Raw genomic sequence first — 25676 nt, 5'->3', positions numbered from 1 at the left:
GCAAAGGACCTTTGTGACAATTCCTGGGCTTTTTAGTCTGTTTAGTTAACACCGTAGTAACGTTTTCCATATATAAAAAATGCTCAGCCTTCCAATTTCAAGAGTCCAGTGGACAATGGATAGAAAGAGAAAGTCACATGCTTGAGTACATTTCAAACCATGCGCATTGCACACTTTTTTCGCATAAAAAAACAGTGGAGCGATACAGGGCCACCATGGCCCTCTTGTTCAATGATTATTGTTAGAAAATTGCTGGGTGAATGAAAACATTCGAAACCATTGTATCAACTTTATATGATTACATACACTATTGAACACAAATAAAGTCACATCTTATTGTTGGAAAAAGTCACAAGTTATTGCTTTGTAGTAACAAAAAGTTAATAAAATGTGGTCCAGACTGAGGGCTATTTCCTTTTCAACCTTTATTAAAGAGACGAACGAAGAACGTCTGGCACTTTTAACTCATTATATTGATCTTATGGGGATGTGTTGTTACATTAAAATGTATGTCACTAAGTATTCATACAAGTCGTGTTCTGTGAAAACTTGGCATAATGCATGTGCGTAGTGTCGTCCCAGATTAGCCTGTGCAATTTGCACTGGCTAATTAGGGACGACACTTTCCACTTTTATGACATTTTTTGTTTACCGTATTTACCATGTATAGCGCGCTCCCATGTATAACGCGCATGCGATTTTTTAAAGCCAAAATGGAGAGAAAAAATAAAGAATTCAAGACCAAAAACCTGAAAATTGGGCCGCAAATGGCCGCCATTCTTGTATTGCCCAATCATTTATTCTAAGTTTCTAGGGCGCTTAATTTTTTGTTTTAAGGTAGGGAGCGTTTATACGATCAGGAGCATGGGTTGCATAGCACTATATTTTCAAAAAAAAAAAAAGATTATTCTCTCGAGAACAATGTATATGTCCTTATTGGCGTGCACTGCGCGTGTTTTTTCAAGACCCCTGCGCGTTTAATTCGACCACTATTACCTATTCCTCACATTTGAACAGAGTAACATTTTCATTACCTACCGCTCACAACATCGTATGACATAGTCTTCTGCAGACCCGCAACATCGCAATGTCCAATTTTACGCAAATCGTCTGTGGATCCCATTTTATTTTTCATCGACTTAAAATATTTCCCCATTAAGAGATGCTCCCCATTAAATTCAGTTTGACCCTGTATTTCGCGCCTTCACTGTGTCTATTTGATTAGTATTTATAGTGAGACAAGCAATACACCCAAACGCTCAATTCCATACAGTTGGCGTTATCGGCGTTATCAGCGTAAAGCCATTAGACAAATATCATTTGTTTGTCTCTATTGAAAGAAAATCAAACGAGTCTAGATCTCTATTGTTGGTTTGTAACCTACTTAGCATACTCGCACTGTAGCATATTAATGCAGAGATCGGAAAGTCATTGATAAATGTATTCGTCGTTTCAATGCTTAGGGCCGAGTAATTTTGGCAAATCGGAACTCAACTTACGTAAAACACTTGCTCAATTAACCGTTAAACTCCACCTCCGTTCTCTGCAAAAGGTTCGAAGGCGGAGCTTTGCACGTGCTTTTATTTAATTGGACGATTGCCATTGAGGAACAAACACACGATTGGTTCGGCATGTTGATTGCTAGACAAAGGAAGCCAATTTTGTTGGCGAGAAACTTGTCGCTTAATTGCTTCAGACAGGAAGCGGCTTTCCTTTGATGACGTCAAACTGTCAATTCACATAGAGTGCAAATTTTCAGAATTGCTAACATTAAACTTTGGATTAAATTATCAAAATAAAGCCAAAGCGAAGTTGAGAAATATGATTGAAATAGTTAGCGTCAGTTCAAATAAGACGTTTTGCGTTGTAAATCAACGAGTTTTCATGACAACAAAAACTTGAACGAACAATACCGCGACGACGCAGGGATCGATTTACCTCGATTTTTTGCTAATGAACAATCAATGAAGAAGTGTGAAAACACCAACAAAGACATTTTTTTCATCTTTTAATTTTTGTTAAAACTGTTACTACCCCGTTCATTCCTACCGTTTCCTGCTATTTGTTGTTTAGACAACGGCCTTCAGTCTATAACATTATAGGGTAGTTTTCTGCAATAAAAAAAATGGCGGCAATTGTGAAGATTTACGATAACGAAATGGATTTTTTGCAAATAAGCAACCAGGAATTCGTTGTGCCAATGTATTATGCACACTGAATTTTTATTTTGAAATTTAAAGGTAAAAAACTGCGTGCTATGCATGGTAAAGTAGGGTAAATGAAGTCTTTTCTTAGCAAAAATCTAATTTAGGTGGAAAGTGTCGTCCAATTTAGGCGGACTGCACAGGCTTATCTGGGACGACACTTTAAGCACATGCATTATGCCCAGTTTTCTCAAAACGCGACTCATGTAATTGCAGGTAACTGAGATAATTGATTTAAAAATGAAAGTTAAACATTCACAATGTGCTTTGTCTGAGATGATGGCTTAAAACTCAGTAATAATTAATAAATTTTAGTTGGAATTAATATTGCTTCACTTCCAGCCATATTCGTTTCTAGCAGCAAATATCCAAGTGTAATTCATGACCGTCTGTTGTATAAATGTATGATATGACATGTTACTAGTGAATATTGCATCATACTCAATGGTAAATAACTTATTGCTAAGTGTGAACAATAATATTTGTAAAGGAAGAATAGCACTGTATCCTTGAATGTCATAGAAATCTATCGAAAGAGGTCAAAGGTCATTAAGGAATTACAAGAGTTAACTTTTCTATGCATATCACAAAGTTGTTACAGAAAAATGTTGTGCCTGTCTACTGTTTTAGAGTCACATTAGTTGTTATTGAAACGATCACTGGTATGGCAAAACAGAGCTAAATGCATGTGTGTAAAGTATCATCCAAGATTAGCCTGTGCAGTCTGCAGATGCTTATGAGGGACGACATCATCCCAGATTAGCCTGTGCAGTCTGCAGATGCTTATGAGGGACGAGACTTTCCATCTGGAATTGATTTGTGTTTAGAAGAGACTAGCTTTAAATTAAAAATTTCATAAAAGCATTAGTCTATTCCCTGATTAGCCTGCGTGAACTGCACAGGCTTATTTGGGATGACACTTAGCGCACATGTGTTAAGCCCTTTTGTCCCAGAGAGCTGCTGAAATTGATTGCCATCATATAGTATTCAAGGCAAGCAGAACTACCTTTTGTATGGATGGATATTTATTGGAAGAATTTTATTGACACTTCTATTGAAAAATGATGGATCGCAAAAACTGTTTTCTAATGAATGGTATGTCACCGTAATGTTTATTGCCTTAGTGTCAATGCGCTACTCTTACTGTACGATTTCTAAAGGTGATAAAAACTGTATCGCAGTGACTGGGATGTAAATCATTAATGGATAATACACTGTCATACTTGATTTGAATTAAATCATGAATGGATAATACATCGTCATACTTGAATAAAAAAAATTATGAGGAGGAGATTGTTGAGAAAATGTGATAGTAATAGTTTTTTTAGAGTTTGTAAGTTATATGGTTTGCAGTGTTTTATTTTTTATCAAATTAGAGGGAAACATTGGGCCAATTCCCAATTCCATATGACGGCCTAAAATTTACAATTAAAGGTTGCATTTTTTTTAATGTTTTGTTATTAATGAACCTTACCTCGAAAGTATATATTTTTGCCATATGATTGACTAAAATTCACAATTAAAGGTTTCCAACTTTATTTTTTTGTAAATAATTTGATTTTAATAAACTTCAATTTGTAGTTATACTTCCTATCCATCTGTATTAGTTATCCCCCACCATTGGCGGAGGGATATTGTTTTGGCGTTGTCCGTCCGTCTTTCCGTCCGTCATTCCGTCTGTCCGTCCGAAGCCATATCTTGGAAGTGCTCTGGCTGATTTCATTGAAAGTTGGTATGAGTATATATATCGATAAGAGAATGATACACGCCAAATGGCATTGTACACCATCTGTTAATAACAGAGTTATGGCCCTTTGTATCTTAAATAAATGCTTTTTTGTGTGTGTCCAGAGCCATATCTTAGCAGTGCTTTGGTGGATTTCTTTGAAACTTGGTATGAGTATATATATGGATAAAAGGATGATGCACGCCAAATGGCATTGTTCACCATCTGTTAATAATGAGTTATGGCCCTTTATATCTTGAAAAAATGCTTTTTTGAGTGTCAAATATAACACTTTTGTGTCCAGAAGATTAAATATTTTGGTTTCAACTGTATCAAATCACCTAGATATTTAAAAGTAAATGATGAAACAGTTGTCAAATGACCTGGCTCTTGAAATTGTTAAGGGCAAAATGAAGTTTGCAAGAGTCAAAATACTGAAGTCAACAGTTATTTTGTTTCTGCTATGATTGTTGAATGACATTGGAAAATTCTGCATTGAATAAACTTCAGTGAAATACTATGCAAAAACACAAATTGTATGAAATAGAATATATTTTGGAGTTAGCGTCTTAAGTAACTTGTGCATGAAAATGATGCAAGGCATAAAATGTGTGGGGCTGAACAATGAGGAAATTGAAAAAATGCTTGCATCCAAAAGTAGTATTCTGCTTCAGTTAGAATCCCTTTCACCATTGCTTTCATGAGACCTTTGAAAGAAAATAATTTAATTTCTTACCCCTTAAAACATGCCATGTATTTCAAGACCATTTTTGGACTTGAGCTAAAAAATCTTTGTGTACATTATTTGTATTTTTGTTCTTATGCTCCCTTGTGCACAAGTTTAGCGACAAGCATGCAGAATTCAATGGGAGCACACAAGCGACTGATTTTGTTTTGAAGTGGTATTATCTTTGTCAAGGCTAGTGAGTAAATTGAAAAGGTTTAAACGACTTTTCAATAGGACTAATTGCTTTAATAGGCATAATTTTTTACTAGCACTAGGGTAAGCCCTGAAATGTTGACACTAGATTGTATGTTAACTTTTTCGTTAAATTCACTGTATTGAGTATTAAAAGAGATTTGCATGGTTTTAGATATGAGCGGTGTTCTGTGGAAAGGGAGCTTAATGCATGTGCATTGAGTGTCGTCCCAGATTAGCCTGTGCAGTCCGCAGGCTAATCAGGGATGACACTTTCCTCTTTTATGATATTTTCTGTTTAAAAAAAAGTATCTTCTTAGCAAAAATCTAGTTAAGTGGAAAGGGGGCTTAATGCATGTGCATTGAGTGTCGTCCCAGATTAGCCTGTGCAGTCCGCAGGCTAATCAGGGATGACACTTTCCTCTTTTATGATATTTTCTGTTTAAAAAAAAGTATCTTCTTAGCAAAAATCTAGTTAAGTGGACAGTGTTGTCCCTGATTAGCCTGTGCAAACTGCACTGGCTAATCTTGGATGACACTTGACCCACATGCATTAAACTCCTTTATCACACAGCACGGCCCATTTAAATCTCACAGAGATGAAGCATAATACTTGTATCGATATGCTGAACAGAATAGATCCTCCCAAATAGTAAATAAAGTTGATGGTTGCATTTGCACAATCAACAAAAAGTTTGCAACTATAGACTGAGCTATAGAGAAATGCTTTGGTAAATTGGGGCTTAATGCATGTGCAAAAAATATCCAAGATAAGCCTGTGCAGTCTTCACAGGCTCATTAGGTAAGACACTTTCTGTGTTAAGGGTATTTCTAGTTTATAAGATTTCTAAACAGGGCTCAAATGTTGTAACACGCATTAAGCTCCTTTTTCCCAGACCAAGACTAACATTTAAGGCTGTTATTTTGAGCTCTTTTTGAAATAATTACCTATATCTCTTTATCGGGAATATAAATGTTGACCTTTATAATATTGAGAAAAAGTTTATTATATCTTGATTGATATCTTTTAAATAATTATACATACCGTATTTTCCCTTGTTGAGCGCGCAGTTTTTTGCCTCCAAATTTCAAATAAAAAAGTTTGTGCTCGTTATACATTGATACAACGCTATCCTGGCTGCTTAATAGCAAAAAATTCATTTCGTAATCGTAAATATTCATAATAGCCGCCATTTTTTTTATTTGAGAAAACTTCACCCTATAATCTTACAGACTGAAGGGGCCGTTGTCGAAACAACAAAAAGTCGGTAACGGTAGATATGAACGGGGTAGCATTAGTTATGAACAAAAAATAAAATGTTTGAATAAAGTATGCGAACATTTATTTGTCTGTGTTTGTGCACTTCTACCGCCATTTTCGGTCCGATTAGGAAGCTTACATTGGACTGGTAAAGGTATTTGGTCTTTTTTGCAGGTAACCCTAAGTGTGAACAGGGACTTCTTAAATGTTTTCCAGTTTGGTCCAGGTTTTTAGCGCCTTCATTGTTCATCACATTCACACGTGTGTAGTGCGACAAACAATAACTCAACTTGTCCAACATAATAGATTAACAGTTTTACGTCAATACTGACATATCTCAACAACTGTAGCCCTGTCTCCCATGCGCCACTAATTTTTATGTCCCGCACTATAGTAGTGGGGGACATATTGTTTTTGCCCTGTCTGTTGGTCTGTTGGTCTGTCTGTTGGTCTGTCTGTTGGTTTGTCTGTTTGCGCCAACTTTAACATTTTGCAATAACTTTTGCTATATTGAAGATAGCAACTTGATATTTGGCATGCATGTGTATCTCATGAAGCTGCACATTTTGAGTGGTGAAAGGTCAAGGTCAAGGTCATCCTTCAAGGTCAGAGGTCAAATATATGTGGCCAAAATCGCTCATTTTATGAATACTTTTGCAATATTGAAGATAGCAACTTGATATTTGGCATGCATGTGCATCTCATGGAGCTGCACATTTTGAGTGGTGAAAGGTCAAGGTCAAGGTCATCCTTCAAGGTCAGAGGTCAAATATATGTGGCCCAAATCGCTTATTTTATGAATACTTTTGCAATATTGAAGATAGCAACTTGATATTCGGCATGCATGTGTATCTCATGGAGCTGCACATTTTGAGTGGTGAAAGGTCAAGGTCAAGGTCATCCTTCACAAGGTCAAGGTCATCCTACAAGGTCAAACATCAAATTGCATGTGTATCTCATGGAGCTGCACATTTTGAGTGGTGAAAGGTCAAGGTCAAGGTCATCCTTCACAAGGTCAAGGTCATCCTACAAGGTCAAACATCATATAGGGGGACATTGTGTTTCACAAACACATCTTGTTTTTCTTCATTTTGCATTAATAAAACAGCCTGCACGCTATACGGAATACGGACAAAACCCCTCCCGGACAAAAACCCTCCCGTCATTTTCATAGGGGGCGGACAAAAACCCTCCCATGAAAAAATGGGGGCGGACAAAAACCCTCCCACGAAAAAATGGAGGCGGACGAAAGCCCTCCCGTGAAAGCAATTAAACACCGACACATGTAAATGTTTCACACAGTGTTGCATTCATTTATCCGAAAAATTTACCCATTGTGTGTATTTCAGGGATGTGAACTTGAAAGAAGAAAATGTGTATCGATTAACTGTATACATACCGCTTTTCTATTGTGCATATATATGCGATAATCCAATATAATAACAACATCAATTAAAACATAAAATGAGGCCATTTATAGACAAGTGAATTTAAATTAAGATTGAATGCAATACGATACAGAGCAACATTTAATCACGTCATATGCGCATTCTTTTTAAAAAAAACGTGCTTCCCGGGGGCTTTCTGAAAACCTTGCCAAAATGAAAGTGAAATTCTGTTAAAAATTAACAATGCGTTTGAATGTAACTAAATTGTCTGAATTACTTATTTAATTTATCTTTGACTGTAACGTTTTAAATTGAATTTTTGCAGACAATATTTAAATGCATACTGTCCACAAATAAAAATGAAGTTGAACATGCCTCGTTCAACTTGTCAAATTTGTCAATGATTCAAAAGATCAATAGCACATACATTGTAACAGCATAACCGGTAGTCGCTAACGGTTATTCACGCCCACTAATCCGATAATCATAACAATGAACTAGTTAATGGCATACAATAATATATATATCAAAATATCAAACTGTGAATCTGAAACTGCGGACAAAAGCCCTCCAGTGCATTCATTAATCCGAAAAATTTACTCAAAATATCAAACTGTGAATCTGAAACTACTTTTAGTTTTTAATTACTTGAATCACAGAATCAGTTAAAAGCAATTATTCACCGACAAATGTAATTGCTTCACACAATGTTGCATTCATTAATCCGAAAAAAAATTACGCAATGCTGACAAAATTTGCTCAAAATATAAAACTGTGAATCTGCAACAACATTTTCAATTTGGAAATATTTTAATTAGTCAAGATATAGTGTGATGTGACCTACTGAAGTCAAGTAACTATTACAAAAAATAAATATCTCAGATAACGGACAACAACACAAAATGTCGGAAATGACATTCGGAAATGTCCGATTTCGGATCAAAAATGTATAAATAATCGTTGGTACTTGAATTCGTGGTTCAGATTTCACAGGAGGGCTTTTGTCCGCCCCTGTTCTTTCATGGGAGGGTTTTTGTCTGGCCCCGTTTTTTCATGGGAGGGTCTTTGTCCAGCCCCTTTAAAACTGACATTCACGCTATACATGGGGGCGCGCCATACAAGTGAAAATACGGTATTAACATTATAGAAAAAACAGACAATGCTAAACATTAAAGATTGCTTCATTTATATCTTCTAAATAATTATTGATAATATCTACATAAAACAGAAAATACTTACATAAAGATATCAGTTAAATGAATGTTACAAACTCTGTATTTTTACACTTAATAGTGTATTTTCATATGTCTGTGAAACCATCAATCGGGAATTTAAGGACTTTAATATTTGGGGAAAAAAATACTTGTTGCCATTGGAATATGACCAAATAACAGCTGTAAAATAAAACAAAATAAATCTCTTGATATTCATGGGGGACATTGATTGATATCATTTTCGGTGCAAAAACTTTTTCACTGGCATACCTTTAAAGAAATTTGTAATTAAAGTGCTAAATAGGGGAACATTTAAATCCCTGTATCGTCGTCTTCAAAGAGCCAAATGTCAATAAATCCTGAATAAGAATAACCAGGATTTTCTAACATACACGATAATACCTGCTTTGCATATACCAAAAGATATTTTAATTCAAAAATGCCTTTAAGCAATTATAGAACTGGATTTACTTACCCTACCGAAATTCAGCCAAATTTATCAGAAACTTTTCCAAGCAGGTCGAACTTTTCACATCAGATCGGGTTACCGGGGATGATATTATACGGACCAAAAACACAGACTCCCTTGGCCGGCTAGCTCAGTTCATATTGAATGCTTCAAGCTTTCATCAGTTACAAGTACATATGAACAGCTCAAAGTATAAAGTAAAGTCAACCATGTTTGTCTATGAAATCGAGTTCAATAAACCTCATACATCGTAATAATAACAAAACCTGTTACCATCAATATCAATGTGAGTGTCTTTTTCAACCCAAAACAAAATAAATAACATTATCAAATCGAAAGCGAAAGAATTGTATTGACGCTTTGACCTATCTGAGGTTCCAGAGATAAACCATGTATAACTATTGGTTGATTAGACAAAACATTAATCTTGCGGAGGATTCAGGGGATAATTCTATTAATATTGTCAAATTCTGAAAACAGGGTGTTGTCCATTTAAAAAACATACACATTTTCATGAACCGTTGACATGTTTCAAACTTGGATTAATATCTTTCTTCCGCTAGCACACCATATGATTTAAATTGTTATAATTTGCACAAAAGAGATTTATTTATGATCTATTTGTGTTTATTTATGTCAAAACGTTTGTTGTTGCTCATATTACTGATTAAAGTGCAGTCTGGATTCCAGCTGGGAGTTTGCATGAAAAATGCCATTACCTGTTGCAACTCCCAGCGACCCGGAGGTTCAAAATATGGGAGTTGCATTTTTTACACCCCCGAAGGAGGGCATATAGTGATGGGACTGTCCGTCTGCCTGTCCGTCTGTCTGTCTGTCTTTCTGTCACACTTTGTGTTTAGGTTTTGCGTTTAGGTTTCGAAAAATGCTCATAACTTCTATGTTGCTTCAGATAGCAACTTGATGTTTGGCATGCATGTGTATCTCATGGAGCTGCTCATTTTGAGTGGTGAAAGGTCATGTTCAAGGTCATTCTTCAAGGTCAAAGGTCAAAAAAACAAATCCAAAGGAAGTAATAAGCTTCAAAGGGAGATAATTTTCTGAACCTGCATTTTTTTTTGTATAAATCAAAGCGGCGCAGGTGGCATTGTTTTTCTGACAAACACATCTCTTGTTTTTAAAAGAAAACCATTTACCTCACACAGATTTTGCATCAAATCAGAAACAAGTAACAACACGAATTTCTTCCAGATTTGGATTAATTAATTTGTTCCCGAGTATTTATGAAATCGTCTGCAAATGTTATTTTAAAAACATAACATAGAATGACGTCTCTAAAGAAATCAATGGTTCCTTTACCACTTAGATACATTTTTTAATGCATTTATAGTCCCTTAGAAAATCAAATTTAATCAAAGACCTTTCTTACTAGATTAACCTTTTAAAGGCTTTATTTTCAACCCTTAGCAGACAGCATAAAACCTGAACAGCCTGCGAGTGACTGTGAGTTACTCGGAGGCTGTTCTGGTTTTATGCTGTTTGCACATAGCCATTTTCACTTTGCTTCTGAGTGGGAAATGGTTAATATAAATATCATCATAATGAAATGCCTTGTATAAAACTTGTCATACGTACTATTTATTTTATTGGGTCATATGTTTTCGTTCACTTAGAAAATTGCCCTGCGCCCATTTTGTTTGCAACGTAAGTTTACATCCCCAGGTGAATCTATACCTGATTATAAAAGGACACCTGGTAAATAAAATGAAATTGGATCAAAGCAATACCCCTAATAGGAATTTGATTTAAAAAATGCAGTCATTGTGTTACATGTTATGGCGGTGTTTTTTGTTGTTAGTTTAAAGTGACTGCCTCATATCTTTGTTTTTTGTTTTTTAAGTCGTACAACAGTTTCACTGCAAAACATGTCTGTATTAATGCTCTATGTCCTGCCATTTGACATAAAATGTCTGCACATTGGCATGGCTTAGTGGAGGTAATTGCAGTAATAACCAACAGTTTGTGGTCCCAATACTTGTTATCAAACCAGTCACCCTTGTGGTTTAATTCCTAAGCATTGAATCCTCAAACCAAAATAACATGCATGTTTCCTTAAATGAAAATAATATATGAATATGATAATCTCAAATAGCCAGCTGTGTTTGTTTTTGTTCCAGCAAAAGATATGTGATGGAGTAGATTGCTTCCCCAGTTCCAAACATCCCAGTGCCTTGTCCATTTCATGAAATATGTGAGTATTAGGCAGTGGCACTTTGAGCCAACTTTTTTAACCCTTAACCAGGGTTAACTCTTTCAGTGCGGGAACCGAATTTTGAAGGCCTTTGCAAACAGTTTGGATCCAGATGAGACGCCACAAAACGTGGCGTCTCATCTGGATCCAAACTGTTTGCTATTCTGATAGTATTCTTTGAAAAAAAATCGAAGAAAATGCTAATTTCAGAAATTCAGTAGACGACATTTTAGGAGATGACAAATTTTCCAGCATGCAAAGGGTTAGCATAGTATATGAGCGCCGCTCTGGGAAAACAGGGCTTAATGCACGTGCATAAAGTGTCATCCCAGATGAGCTTTTCAGTCCACACAGGCTAATCAGGGACAACACTTTCCACCTAGACTGTGTTTTCATTCAGAAGTTGCTTATTGTATACAAAAAATTCCATTAAAGTGGAAAGTTTAGTTCCTGAACAGCCTGTGCAGCCTGCAGAGGCTAATCTGGGAAAACACTTCACGCTCATGCATTAAAAATCTTGTTTTTAGGCGCATATCCTTTTCATCCATGGTCATGGTTACCATTTCTTGTTGTTTGTTTTCTGTTGGGTGTTGTGGTCACCTTACATTAGCATTTACACTGTGAACACTCTAGAGACAATATTTATTGCCTGATGAAATTTGGTCAGAATGTTTGTGGTTCAGTGTTTGTGGTTCAGTGTTTGAGCTAGGATTTGAAAAGGGCAAGGGGGGATATTTTGTCAAAAGGGCACTTTGGACGTGCAGTATTTTGTCAAAAGGGCACTTGCGAGCGCGGGGTTGTATCTGGAATGCTCCCTGTTGGCTACTAATTTTTATGTTATTAATAATTGTTAGAATATATAAAACCCATTATTATTAAACCATGCAAATAACATGTCTACAATTAGGAATAAATTAATTGCAATGTAATAAGAGACATATAAATTATCATATGTCAAAAAAAAAAGTTATTATTTTAATAATATAAATTAAAGGACAGGGCCTTGGAAGGTCAGGGCGGGGATTCGGAAGGGCATGGCGGGGCGTCCTTCCATTTTGGCATAGCTGGAGCACGTTGGTTATAATGACTTTGCAGAGTTTGAAACATGATCACATAAAGTCAAAATTAGGTCAATTTTTCAACGAAAAGAAACATCTTGTGAAGTCTCCAAAAGTCACATTTTTAGCCCAATCATAGTGAAAATTGTCCAGAACAATTGTGAGCTAAGTTGGAAAAAAATTCTGGTCAATTGAAAAACATGGCTCCCAGGTGTAACGCTAGTTTTCGTTATATGGTAGGGCTTCAACGGGTACCCTAAATATCCGATGATATCGGATCCAACTTCAGATTCGCGGGTACGGATCCATCCCTGGAAATTTCGGTTCCGAATATTTATTTTCATAGTTGTATGTAACCTAGTGCTGTTTTCACGAGTATTGTTTTTAATACAGACTGGTTCTGTTTGAAAAATAAAAGATACGTATAATAGTCGATATTAATTGACGTGTGACAGTCAAATAGCAGATCATTCGAGATCCTTCGGCTTTTATTGTATAAGAGTGTCATTGGACATTACATAATGAGCGCAGAAAACAAAACTAATTCGAAATCATGGAGGATTTACACATTACAAATGCAATTCCTAATGGCAATAAGTAAGTTTTCAATCCTTATTGTCTTTCGGAGTTGTATTAAAAACAACGGTAGTGGATCCAGTGTGGCTGGAATGTTATTCAGGTAAATTTTGCTTAATTTCGCGACCTGTCAAATTGTGCTCCTGCATAATGTATTGTCTTGAAAGCATATTTCGTCATATACTAAATTTAAATGCAATCTTGTAATGCAAGGAACCTCGATGCCCAGTGAGAGACTCTTCTCCACAGCAGGGGACCTGTCAGTGCTCATAGGGCTTGCCAGTGGACCACGACAATGTTGATTTGTTAATTTTTGTGAAAACAAACATCAAACTGTATGAACAGTGAAAAGTGTATGCTAACGAGCAAACTATAAAGTGAATAAGTGTTAAGGTTTCGTTTTATTTTGACATTGCTACAATGTTAAACGAGACATGTGTTATGTTGTTTGGTAATAAATGTTTAATGTTTTTTAGTCAAATTATACTTCAAAAACATTGATTTCTTTAATTTTGACAGAAAATTATAATTTTCTCTTATTTGAGGGATCCGGATCCGAAAAACTGGAAGATACCATATTTGGATTCGGATTCGGATCCGAACAAATTTTTTGGATTCGTTGCAGCCCTATTATATGGATACAGTAAAACCTTGACTGTGAACTCTGTAGAAGTGTCACATTTTTGCCCAATCATCATTAAACTTGCTCTGAACATTTATTCTAATGCAAGATTAGATTCTGGTCAGAGTTAGAATTTTTATGCTTCCCCAAAATTTATTTTGGGGGGAGCATATAGTCGCCACTTCGTCTGTCCATCCGTGTGTCTGTGTGTTTGTGTGTCTGTGTGTCCGTCCGTGCACAATTTGTGTCCGGGCTGTTTCTCAGCAACTAATGACCGGAATTCAATGAAACTTTATGGGAAGCTTCACTACCAAGAGGAGATGTGCATATTATCAGCCGGTTTTGGTCGGATGATTTTTCACAGAGTTATGGCCCTTTGAAATTTTCCATTGACTGTACATATAGTGCAATTCTTGTCCGGTCTATTTCTCAGCAACTAATGACCGGAATTCAATGAAACTTTATGGGAAACTTCACTACCAAGAGGAGATGTGCATATTATCAGCGGGTCCTGGTTGGATGATTTTTCATAGAGTTATGGCCCTTTGAAATTTTCCATTAACTGTACATATAGTGCAATTCTTGTCCGGGCTATTTCTCAGCAACTAATGACAGGAATTCAATAAAACTTTGTGGGAAGCTTCACTACCAAGAGGAGAAGTGCATAATATCAGCGGGTTCTGGTCGGATGATTTTTCACAGAGTTATGGCCCTTTGAAAGTTTCCATTAACTGTTCATATAGTGCAATTCTTGTCAGGGCTATTTCTCAGCAACTTATGACCGAAATTCAATGAAACTTTATGGGAAGCTTCACTACCATGAGGAGATGTGCTTATTATCAGCGGGTTCTGGTCGGATGATTTTTCACAGAGTTATGGCCCTTTGAAATTTTCCATTAACTGTACATATAGTGCAATTCTTGTCCGGGCTATTTCTCAGCAACTAATGATAGGAATTCAATGAAACTTTATGGGAAGCTTCACTACCAAGAGGAGATGTGCATATTATCAGCGGATTCTGGTTGGATGATTTTTCACATAGTTATGGCCCTTTGAAATTTTCCATTAACTGTACATATAGTGCAATTCTTGTCCGGGCTATTTCTCAGCAACTAATTACCGGAATTCAATTAAACTTTAAGGGAAGCTTCACTACCAAGAGGAGATGTGCATATTATCAGCGAGTTCTGGTCGGATGATTTTTCACATAGTTATGGCCCTTTGAAATTTTCTATAAAAAAAATTATTGTCCCCCCCTACTACTGTGCCCTCAAGACGTTTCCTTTTATCTGAATATATAGTGCAATATTGTGACAAAAAAAACTTTGGGGAGCATCACCCGTCTCCGACGGTTTCTTGTTTTTAATTTGTTTAAAAAAGAGCTATTAAGGTAGTGTGGAAGTTTTCCTAATATGGCTGTTGTGAGTCATTATCAGCTTAGAACAGTTACGTTCATTTGGGTCACACTGCACAGGTGAGCATCTTACAGCTTACAACAGTTACGTTCATTTGGGTCACACTGCACGGGTGAGCATCTTACAGCTTACAACAGTTACGTTCATTTGGGTCACACTGCACAGGTGAGCATCTTACAGCTTACAACAGTTACGTTCATTTGGGTCACACTGCACAGGTGAGCATCTTACAGCTTACAACAGTTACGTTCATTTGGGTCACACTGCACAGGTGAGCATCTTACAGCTTACAACAGTTACGTTCATTTGGGTCACACTGCACAGGTGAGCATCTTACAGCTTACAACAGTTACGTTCATTTGGGTCACACTGCACAGGTGAGCATCTTACAGCTTACAACAGTTACGTTCATTTGGGTCACACTGCACAGGTGAGCATCTTACAGCTTACAACAGTTACATTCATTTGGGTCACACTGCACAGGTAAGCATCTTACAGCTTACAACAGTTACGTTCATTTGGGTCACACTGCACAGGTGAGCATCTTACAGCTTACAACAGTTACGTTCATTTGGGTCACACTGCACAGGTGAGCATCTTACAGCTTACAACAGTTACGTTCATTTGGGTCACACTGCACAGGTAAGCATCTTACAGCTTACAACAGTTACCTTCATTTGGGTCACACTGCACAGGTAAGCATCTTACAGCTTACAACAGTTACGTTCATTTGGGTCACAGGTGAGCATCTTACAGCTTACAACAGTTACGTTCATTTGGGTCACACTGCACAGGTGAGCATCTTACAGCTTACAACAGTTACCTTCATTTGGGTCACAGGTGAGCATCTTACAGCTTACAACAGTTACGTTCATTTGGGTCACACTGCACAGGTGAGCATCTTACAGCTTACAACAGTTACCTTCATTTGGGTCACACTGCACAGGTGAGCATCTTACAGCTTACAACAGTTACGTTCATTTGGGTCACACTGCACAGGTGAGCATCTTACAGCTTACAACAGTTACGTTCATTTGGGTCACACTGCACAGGTGAGCATCTTACAGCTTACAACAGTTACGTTCATTTGGGTCACAGGTGAGCATCTTACAGCTTACAACAGTAATGTTCATTCAGGTCACTGGTGAGCATCTTACAGCTTAGAACAGTTACGTTCATTTGGGTCACACTGCACAGGTGAGCATCTTACAGCTTACAACAGTTACCTTCATTTGGGTCACAGGTGAGCATCTTACAGCTTACAACAGTAACGTTCATTCAGGTCACTGGTGAGAATCTTACAGCTTACAACAGTAACGTTCATTTGGGTCACAGGTGAGCATCTTACAGCATACAACAGTTACGTTCATTTGGGTCACAGGTGAGCATCTTACAGCTAAGAACAGTTACGTTCATTTGGGTCACAGTTTAGCATCTTACAGCTTAGAACAGTGACGTTCATTTGGATCACAGCAATGTGAGGGCCTTCCAGCTTAGAACAGTTGCGTTCATTTGGGTTACAGGGTTAGACCACCTTACAGCTTAGAACAGTTACATTCATTTGGGTCACAGGTGAGCGCCTTATGCCCTTTAGCCCTCTTGTTTAAATCATATCTTCCCTTCCTTATATAATAGTTATTTCATCAACAACAATATGAAGACATAGTTCAAACAATAATTGACAATGATAGAGGAATCTCTATATACAGTTGTAGCAATTTTTCATTAAACCATGCAAAATTTATGTTAGAATTGTAGTAAAACATTTTATGTCTTTTAACAAAGTCGACCATGCACATATAATCTTCATCCATTGTGCAAATGTGGAAATTGTTGTGTGCAAGATAAAATTATTTATACTGATTAAAGGTTGTAATTTTTTAAGGAAAAAGGAGCTAACTCTTCAATATTCTCAACATCTATGCTACCCAGTTATCTCCCTTATGTTTAGAAATCAACCAATTTTTTATGTACAAATGTGTTTTTGATCACTGGTTCATGACCTTTTGCATTCTTAAACATTTCTGTATGGTCATTTATGGACAATGAACTTTTGTATGTCAAATAAAATAAAATGAAATAAATGTTATCAATCCTTATTGACAGTCTAAATGAGACATGTGTTGCAAACACTGTCATCGTGCTATGAATTTAAGTTCAGGGTCATACTTCGATACTTTGAGCAATCAAAGCGCTGAAGGCACTGAAGTTGTTCGCTGTTGTCATCCTTGATTAGCTTGTGAGCATTGCACAGGTTAATCAGTGTGCGCTGGCTAATCTTATTTGACGTGCATTAAGCCCAGTTTTTCCTGAAAGCAGTCAATATGTACAGATTTCAATCATTAACACTAGACTGGCCAATGTCGACTTACAAGCTGGTACAGTACAGCCAACGCGGAACAAACATAATCCTCGGTCACGCCAAGGCAAGAATTGTTAGTACACGGCAGCCGCGTCGTGTGTTCACACGGCGTATCGCCGAGGCACACGGCATCGATCCGCGCAAGGATGCCGAGTCTATATTAACCTCGTGTACTTTCGCGGAGTTAATCCGCCATGTAAGTTCGTGGCGGACCGTGTGAAAAGATATACACCTACATGTACATTTGTGTAGTGTAGAAACCTAGATTTACGCTACTTTCATAGTTATTCATTATTTTCACATTTTAATAAGCGCTATGGCACTCAATGCGCTTTAACAAATTATCGTTGAATTAATTAAGCACAATTTTAATGTTTCGTTTGATTCTCAAATGAGCTTTATTAAATTTGTAATCCGAAACACGCTTACGAATTTTAATGCTAATGCGACATTAACAAATTCTAGCGTCAAATAAACAGTGCTAAAATATCCTTTGTCTCCATAAAAATTGCGCGAAAATTATGCATTATGCAGACATGTAGAATGTCCCATGGAAAGTGTGGGTGTATTTTGTGTTGTATAAAAACATGAACATCACGTCAGGCGAAAATACGCGTGTTCAGTAGAAAAAAACCTGCCCCGATTGGACGTTATTTCATCACATCTTTAAATAGTAACAAATGCATAAATGTATTTGATACTCAAGAATAATTGCGAATGTTTGTGTGTCTTGAGCACTTTTATCGTAAATATTTACCGGAATTTGCTTTAAAACTGGAATATACCGGATTATTGGGTAATGATTAGCAATATCAATATATCTGTATTATATAAACAAAATGAAACGACTTTATATACGCAGTCAAACAATAGTTATAATAAGCTGATAATTAACAAAACAACAATTAAGTGTTGATTATTGATGTGGCTTCAAACTGCTAATTGTCTCAGCTTAAATATAATAGCAAAAACAACAAGCAATTATAAAGCCACCATCTGCTGGAGCCTTGACCACTCATAGGTGCGAAAACAGCTGCCTGGTCTCCTTGATGTCTCGATATGAAAGGGAAAATAATTGTACATAATTATGTGACCTTGTTTATGTGTGCAATACATACACTACGGGCGGGAGTACTTTAGCCGATTCTAAAAATGACAATGGGAAATGATTATTGCAATTTTATTAATACATGCCCGAATTTTTTTTAATTTGCATTCTTTTAAAGTGATATTATGGGCATTTTTCACTGTTGAATTGAGCTGAAAAGAATTAACAGGTCAAAAGAGTTAGTTAAAATGTGGTTACTGACCAATTATCTGCAACTCGTCTTGCTACCAGTTGTTTATTAAAATATATTTTATATTCGATATTCTTACGTGACTCACCCAGTCCTCTAAGCCGTAAAACAAATTTGTGTCTGTATCGTATGAACGAATCTGCACTAAAACTAAATTTAGGTTCACATCGTACATGCATGATCAGTTGTCAAACGAAAGTACGGTCGATATTCAAATGCATTATTTATCTCTTTCTGGGATATTGTTTTAGTATGTTGATGCTGCATTAACAAATATAAGTATATATGAAGTGAAACACTAAAAATAAACAACGGTTGCGATAGACACCTATAAACTGCTAGATGCTCATAATATCATTTTAAAATAATAATTATTTCTATCCGGATTACAGCAATTTCTTTAAAAACGGGAATGCAATCACTAAAAACAAAACAACAGCATACTTTATTATTAGCTCACCTGAGCACAACGTGCTCATGGTGAGCTTTTGTGATCGCTTTTTGTCCGTTGTGCGTTGTACGGCGTCAACATTTGCCTTGTTAACTCTCTAGAGGCCACATTTATTGTCCAATCTTCACGAAATTTGGTCAGAAGATTGGTTTCAATGATATCTTGGATGAGTTCGAATATGGTTATGTTTGCTTGAAAAACATGGCTGCCAAGGGGCTGGGCATTTTTCTTATATGGCTATATATGGCTATAGTAAAATCTTGTTAACACTCTAGAGGCCACATTTATTGTCTGATCTTCATAAAACTTGGTCAGAAGATTGATCCCAATAATATCTTTGAAGAGTTGGAAAATGATGCCAGTTGGTTGAAAAACATTGCCGCCAGGGAGCAGGGCATTTTTCCTTATATGGCTATAGTAAAACCTTGTTAACAATCTAGAGGCCACATTTATTTTCCGATCTTCATGAAATTGGTCAGAAGATATGTCCCACTGATATCTATGATGAGTTCAAAAATGGTAACCATTGCTTGAAAAACATGGCTACCAAGGGGCGGGGAATTTTTCCTTACATGGCTATATATATGGCTATAGTAAAATCTTGTTAACACTCTAGAGGCCACATTTATTGTCCAATCTTCATGAAACTTGGTCAGAAGATTCATCCCAATAATATCTTGGACGAGTTTGAAAATGATGCCGGTTGGTTGAAAAACATGGCCACCACAGGGGCAGGGCATTTTTCCTTATATGGCTATAGTAAAACCTTGTTAACACTCTAGAGGCCACATTTATTGTCCAATCTTGATGAAATATGGTCAGAAGATTTGTCTTAATGATATCTTGGATGAGTTCGAAAATGTTTACGTTTGCTTAAAAAACATGGCCGCCAAGGGTTGGGGCATTTTTCCTTATATGGCTATATAAGGCTATAGTAAAATCTTGTTAACACTCTAGAGGCCACATTTATAGTCTGATCTTCATGAAACTCGGTCAGAAGATTCATCCAAATAATTTCTTGGATGTGTTCGAAAATGATGCTGGTTGGTTGAAAAACATGGCCGCCAGGGGGCGGGGCATTTTTCCTTATATGGCTATTGTAAAACCTTGTTAACACTCTAGAGGCCACATTTATTGTCCAATCTTGATGAAATATGGTCAGAAGATTTGTCTTAATGATATCTTGGACGAGCTAAAAAATGATGCCGGTTGGTTGAAAAACATGGCCACCACAGGGGCGGAGCTATTTTCCTTATATGGCTTTTGTAAAACCTTTTTAACACTCTAGAGGTCACATTTATTTTCCGATCATCATGAAACTTGGTCAGATGATTTGTCCCAATCATATCTTGGATGAGTTCGAAAATGGTTTTGGTTGCTTTAAAAACATGGCAACCAGGGTCGGGGCATTTTTCCTTATATGGCTTTATATGGCTATAGTAAAACCTTGTTTACACTCTAGAGGCCACATTTATTGTCCAATCTTCATGAAATATTGTCAGAAGATTGGTCTCAATGATATTTTGGATGAGTTCGAAAATAATTATGTTTGCTTGAAAAAAATGGCTTCCAAGGGGCGGGGCATTTTTCCTTATATGGCTTTATTAAAATCTTGTTAATACTCTAGAGGCCACATTAAATGTCTGATCTTCATGAAACTTGGTCAGAAGATTCATCCCGATATTATCTTGGAAGAGTTCAAAAATGATGTCGGTTGGTTGAAAAACATGGCTGCCAGGGGGCGGGGCATTTTTCCTTATATGGCTATAGTAAAATCTTGTTAACACTCTAGAGGCCACATTTATTTTCTGATCTTCGTGAAACTTGGTCAGAAGATTTGTCCCAATAATATCTTGTTATCTCAGGTGAGCAACTTTGGGCCTTTCAGGCCCTCTTGTTAACTATTTTATCTATTTTGAATCTGCACACATTAAATTAATTATGATTTTAAATATTATTATAATTGTTCTTTTAATTTTTTTGACTAACTAATCATTTTTAAAAGATTTTGATTTGAAGATGCGCATAGATATGGTGTCATGTCGCGGATCGCGGCTTGCCTCGGCATGTCTCGGCGGACAGATGCGAAGCTTCGCGGCGAAATGCGACTTGCCGCCACATACTGACGCGGCTTCAACGGCCGACTCGGAATCGACTCGTTGCGCCTTGCCACCGTGGATCGTGAAATATGTTTGTTCCGCGTTGGCTGTACTGTATATAAACTCACTGCTAGAGGGTATATACACTCACTGCTAGAGCAGAATCATTTGTCGTCTGCTGCAGACAGGCAACGGTAATCGTCCCTTGCAGAGTGCGTTGTGGTTCTTACCGTACTTAAGGCTTCTAAGCACATACTGATTTGCAAAAAATGCTCTGTAAATTTAGCTGGCCACTAACGCGACCAACTAAAAAGAATAGGGTTTTGTTGTCTTATTTAGTCTTTTCTATACTCTTGAGCCTCCTCATCAATGGGCCTGTAAGGTTGAAAAAAAACATAACTTGAAAAAAAGACCTTTATCAGATGGGGTATCACAAGCACCATGTGACTGAAATGTTGAAGTAATTCTTTGAAGTCAAATGCAAAATACAGCATATATGCTCAAATAATGGGATGCCTCGCTGTGGGAAAATGGGACTTAATGCATGTTAGTTAAGTGTCTCCCAAGATAAGCTTGTGCAGTCTGCCTAGGCATATTAGGGACAACTCTTTCTGCCTAATCTTGATTTTCTCTCAGCTTTCTTTTAAGCAAAAAATCTAGGACAACTTCTTACGCACATGTATTAAACCCCATTTTCCGAGATGAGGCTCAGGGATATTATTCCCCTTCAGTCATAAATTTAGTCACACCAGTAGAAATGTCAGTTATGTGCTGGGTTAGCCACGTCCAAGTATTATCTTGTTGTGTCTAGAAGCCTTGAAGATTTCTGAGTTTCTTGTAAAATATCAAATGTTTGGGTGTATATAATTGCAAACATGAGGTCTACCATATACCATGTCTCTTTGTCTAAAATTTAGTGTCAGCTGAAAAGTTTGATTATGAAATGTTTGTTTCATTCAAGATTTTATCATATTTCTCAGCAAACAAAGTTTTAAAGGGTATGTTTGGGAGTCACTATGTTGGTCAGTTTTGTTTAGAAGTTACTGTGTTGGTCAGGTGTGTTTGGGAGTCACTGTGTTAGTCAGATGTGTTTGGGAGTCACTGTGTTGGTCAGGTGTGTTTGGGAATCACTGTGTTGGTGAGGTGTGTTTGGGAGTCACTTTGTTGGTGAGGTGTGTTTGGGAGTCACTGTGTTGGTCATTTGTGTTAAGAAGTCACTGTATTGGTCAGTTGTGTTTTGGAGTCACTGTGTTGGTGAGGTTTGTTTGGGAGTCACTGTATTGGTCAGGTGTGTTTGGGAGTCACTGTGTTGGTCAGTTGTGTTTGAGAGTCACTGTGTTGGTCAGGTTTTTATGGGAGTCACTGTGTTGGTCAGTTGTGTTTGGGCAGTCCTTTTCCGCCCTATGCCACGGGTCCGAAATTCAGCCCCATTCCCAATGCAAATCTGGTTGTTGTTTTTCCCTATTGAAAATAAAATTCCCAATTCCAAAAAAAAAAAAAAATTAAACCTTTAAATATATAAGTTAACCTGATCCAGTGTAGAAAAAGAAAAATAATGCACAATTAAATTATCTGTTGCCTTGAATTTGTTTTAAAAACAGTAAAATATGTTAAATTGATTATTTAAGACTTTCCTTATTTTCACCAAAATCCGGCTTTTCGTGCGATTTTTTTCCCCTCAAAAAAGGCCAGGCCCAGTTTCCCCAAAATCAGATTAAAACCCTGCACTTATCACACATGTTCATAATATTTTGTAAAATTTTAATTAAATGTTACCAAAATAGCCATTATTTAACAGTAAACAGCTTATTTGAAATATAAGAAACACTATTTACATGCGATTATTTTTCCAAATTGAGCAAGTTTTGCGATTATTTTTTTTCTCAAAATGGGATTTTTCACATCGCGAAATTCCCAAAATTCCAGTGTGGCGTTTTCCCAAAATGGAGCAGAAAAGGCTTGTTGGTAGTCACTGTGTTGGTCAGTTGTGTTTGGGAGTCACTGTGTTGATTAGGTGTGGTTGTATTTGGGAGTTACTGTGTTGTTCAGTTGTGTTTGGGAGTCACTGTGTTGGTCAGGTTATTTTGGGAGTCACTGTCTTTGTAATTTGTGCTTGGGAGTCACTGTGTTTGTCAGTTGTGCTTGGAAGTCACTGTGTTGGTCAGTTGTGTTTAGGAGTCACTGTGTTGGTCAGTTGCTTTTGGGAGTCACTGTATTGGTCTGTTGTGTTTTGGAGTCATTGTGTTGATCAGTTGTGTTTGGGAGTCACTGTGTTGGTCAGTTGTGTTTGGGAGTCACTGTGTTGGTCAGTTGTGTTTAGGAGTCACTGTGTTGGTCAGTTGTGTTTGGAAGTCACTGTGTTGGTCATGTGTGTTTGGGACGCACTGTGTTGGTCAGTTTTGTTTGGGAGTCACTGTGTTGGTCAGGTGTGTTTTGGGGTCACTGTGCTGGTCAGGTGTGTTTGGGAGTCACTGTGTTGGTGAGGTATGTTTGGGAGTCACTGTGTTGGCCAGGTGTGTTTGGGAGTCACTGTGTTGGTCAGTTGTGTTTGGGAGTCACTGTGTTGGTCAGGTGTGTTTGGGAGTCACTGTGTTGGTGAGGTATGTTTGGGAGTCACTGTGTTGGTCAGTTGTGTTTGGGAGTTACTGTGTTGGTCAGTTGTGTTTTGGAGTCACTGTGTTGGTGAGGTATGTTTGGGAGTCACTGTGTTGGTGAGGTATGTTTAAGAAGTCACTGTGTTGGACAGTTGTGTTTGGGAGTCACTGTGTTGGTCAGTTGTGTTTGGGAGTCACTGTGTTGGTTGGGAGTCACTGTGTTGGTCAGTTGTGTTTTGGAGTCACTGTGTTGGTGAGGTATGTTTGGGAGTCACTGTATTGGTGAGGTATGTTTTAGAAGTCACTGTGTTGGACAGTTGTGTTTGGGAGTCACTGTGTTGGTCAGTTGTGTTTGGGAGTCACTGTGTTGGTTGGGAGTCACTGTGTTGGCCAGGTGTGTTTAGGAGTCACTGTGTTGGTCAGGTGTGTTTGGGAGTCACTGTGTTGGCCAGGTGTGCTCGGGAGTCACTGTGTTGGTCAGGTGTGTTTGGGAATCACTGTGTTGGTCAGTTGTGTTTGGGAGTCACTGTGTTGGTCTGGTGTGTTTGGGAGTCACTCTGTTGGTCAGGAGTGTTTGGGAATCACTGTGTTGGTGACATATGTTTGGGAGTTACTGTGTTGGTGAGGTGTGTTTGGGAGTCACTGTCTTGGTGAGGTATGTTTGGGAGTCACTGTGTTGGTCAGTTGTTTTTGGAAGTCACTGTGTTGGCGAGGTGTGTTTGGGAGTCACTTTATTGGTCAGTTGTGTTTGGGAGTAACTGTGTTGGTCAGGTGTGTTTGGGAGTAACTGTCTTGGTGAGGTATGTTTGGGAGTCACTGTATTGGTCAGTTGTGTTTGGGAATCACTGTCTTGGTGAGGTATGTTTGGGAATCACTGTGTTGGTCAGGTGTGTTTTGGAGTCACTGTCTTGGTGAGGTATGTTTGGGAGTGACTGTATTGTTCAGTTGTGTTTGGGATTCACTGTCTTGGTGAGGTATGTTTGGGAGTCCCTGTGTTGGTCAGGTGTGTTTGGGAGTCATTGTGTTGATCAGGTGTGTTTGGGAGTCACTGTATTGGTCAGTTGCGTTTGGGAGTCACTGTTTGCCAGGTGTGTTTGGGAGTCATTGTGTTGGTCAGTTGATGGTCAGTCAGTCAGTCTGCATAAATTGTAAGAAAATCTTATGTTATTTGTGGAGCAAACTTCTCCAAATTTCTCTTGTAATTAGATTAAAACTTCAAATATGTCATCACTATGAAGTGTTTTAGTGCTAGGCAGTACAAATAATCAAGACATTCCAGTTATTTGCCCTTAAAAATCGGCTTCCTTAGTAATCCAGACATACCCAACTTATTTGCCCTTAAACTTGGCTAATCCAGTAATGTGGACATTCCATAGTTATTTGCACCTGAATCTTGGCTTCCCTAGTAATCTAGACATTCCTAAGTTTAGTTATTTGCCTTTGAAACTTGGATTCCCCAGTAATTCAGACATTCCTAAGTTATTTGCCCTTGAAACTTGGCTTCCCAAGTAATCCAGACATTCCGAAGTTATTTTCCCTTTAAATTTGGCTTGCCCAGTAATCCAGACATTCCTAAGTTATTTGCCCTTGAAGCTTGGCTTCCCCAATAATCCAGACATTTCTAAGTTATTTGACCTTGAAAACTTGGCTTCCCCAGTAATCAATACATTCTTAGTTATTTGCCCTTGAAACTTGGCTTCCCCAGTAATCCAGACATGTCTAAGTTATTTGACATTGAAAACTTGACTTCCCCAATAATCAAGACATTCTTACTTATTTGGACTTGAAACTTGGCTTTCCCAGTAATCCAG

General features: G+C 37.5%; 1 protein-coding gene across 4 annotated transcripts in view; it reads left to right on the top strand.

Moving 5' to 3' along the window:
* Positions 1–25676, top strand: part of LOC127834345 (eyes absent homolog 1-like) — a 177807-nt gene that overhangs the window by 24443 nt on the left and 127688 nt on the right. For all 4 annotated transcript variants that reach the window (XM_052360103.1, XM_052360100.1, XM_052360101.1 and 1 more), the window contains one exon: positions 11317–11390. The gene's annotated coding sequence lies outside the window, so the exon portion shown is untranslated. The remainder of the gene's footprint in view (positions 1–11316; positions 11391–25676) is intronic.

This window comes from Dreissena polymorpha, chromosome 6 (genome assembly GCF_020536995.1).
Source record: "Dreissena polymorpha isolate Duluth1 chromosome 6, UMN_Dpol_1.0, whole genome shotgun sequence".
NCBI classification, from domain to species: Eukaryota; Metazoa; Mollusca; class Bivalvia; order Myida; family Dreissenidae; genus Dreissena; species Dreissena polymorpha.
The sequence above is the reverse complement of the archived record's forward strand: the minus strand, read 5'-3'. Positions and strand labels throughout refer to the sequence as shown.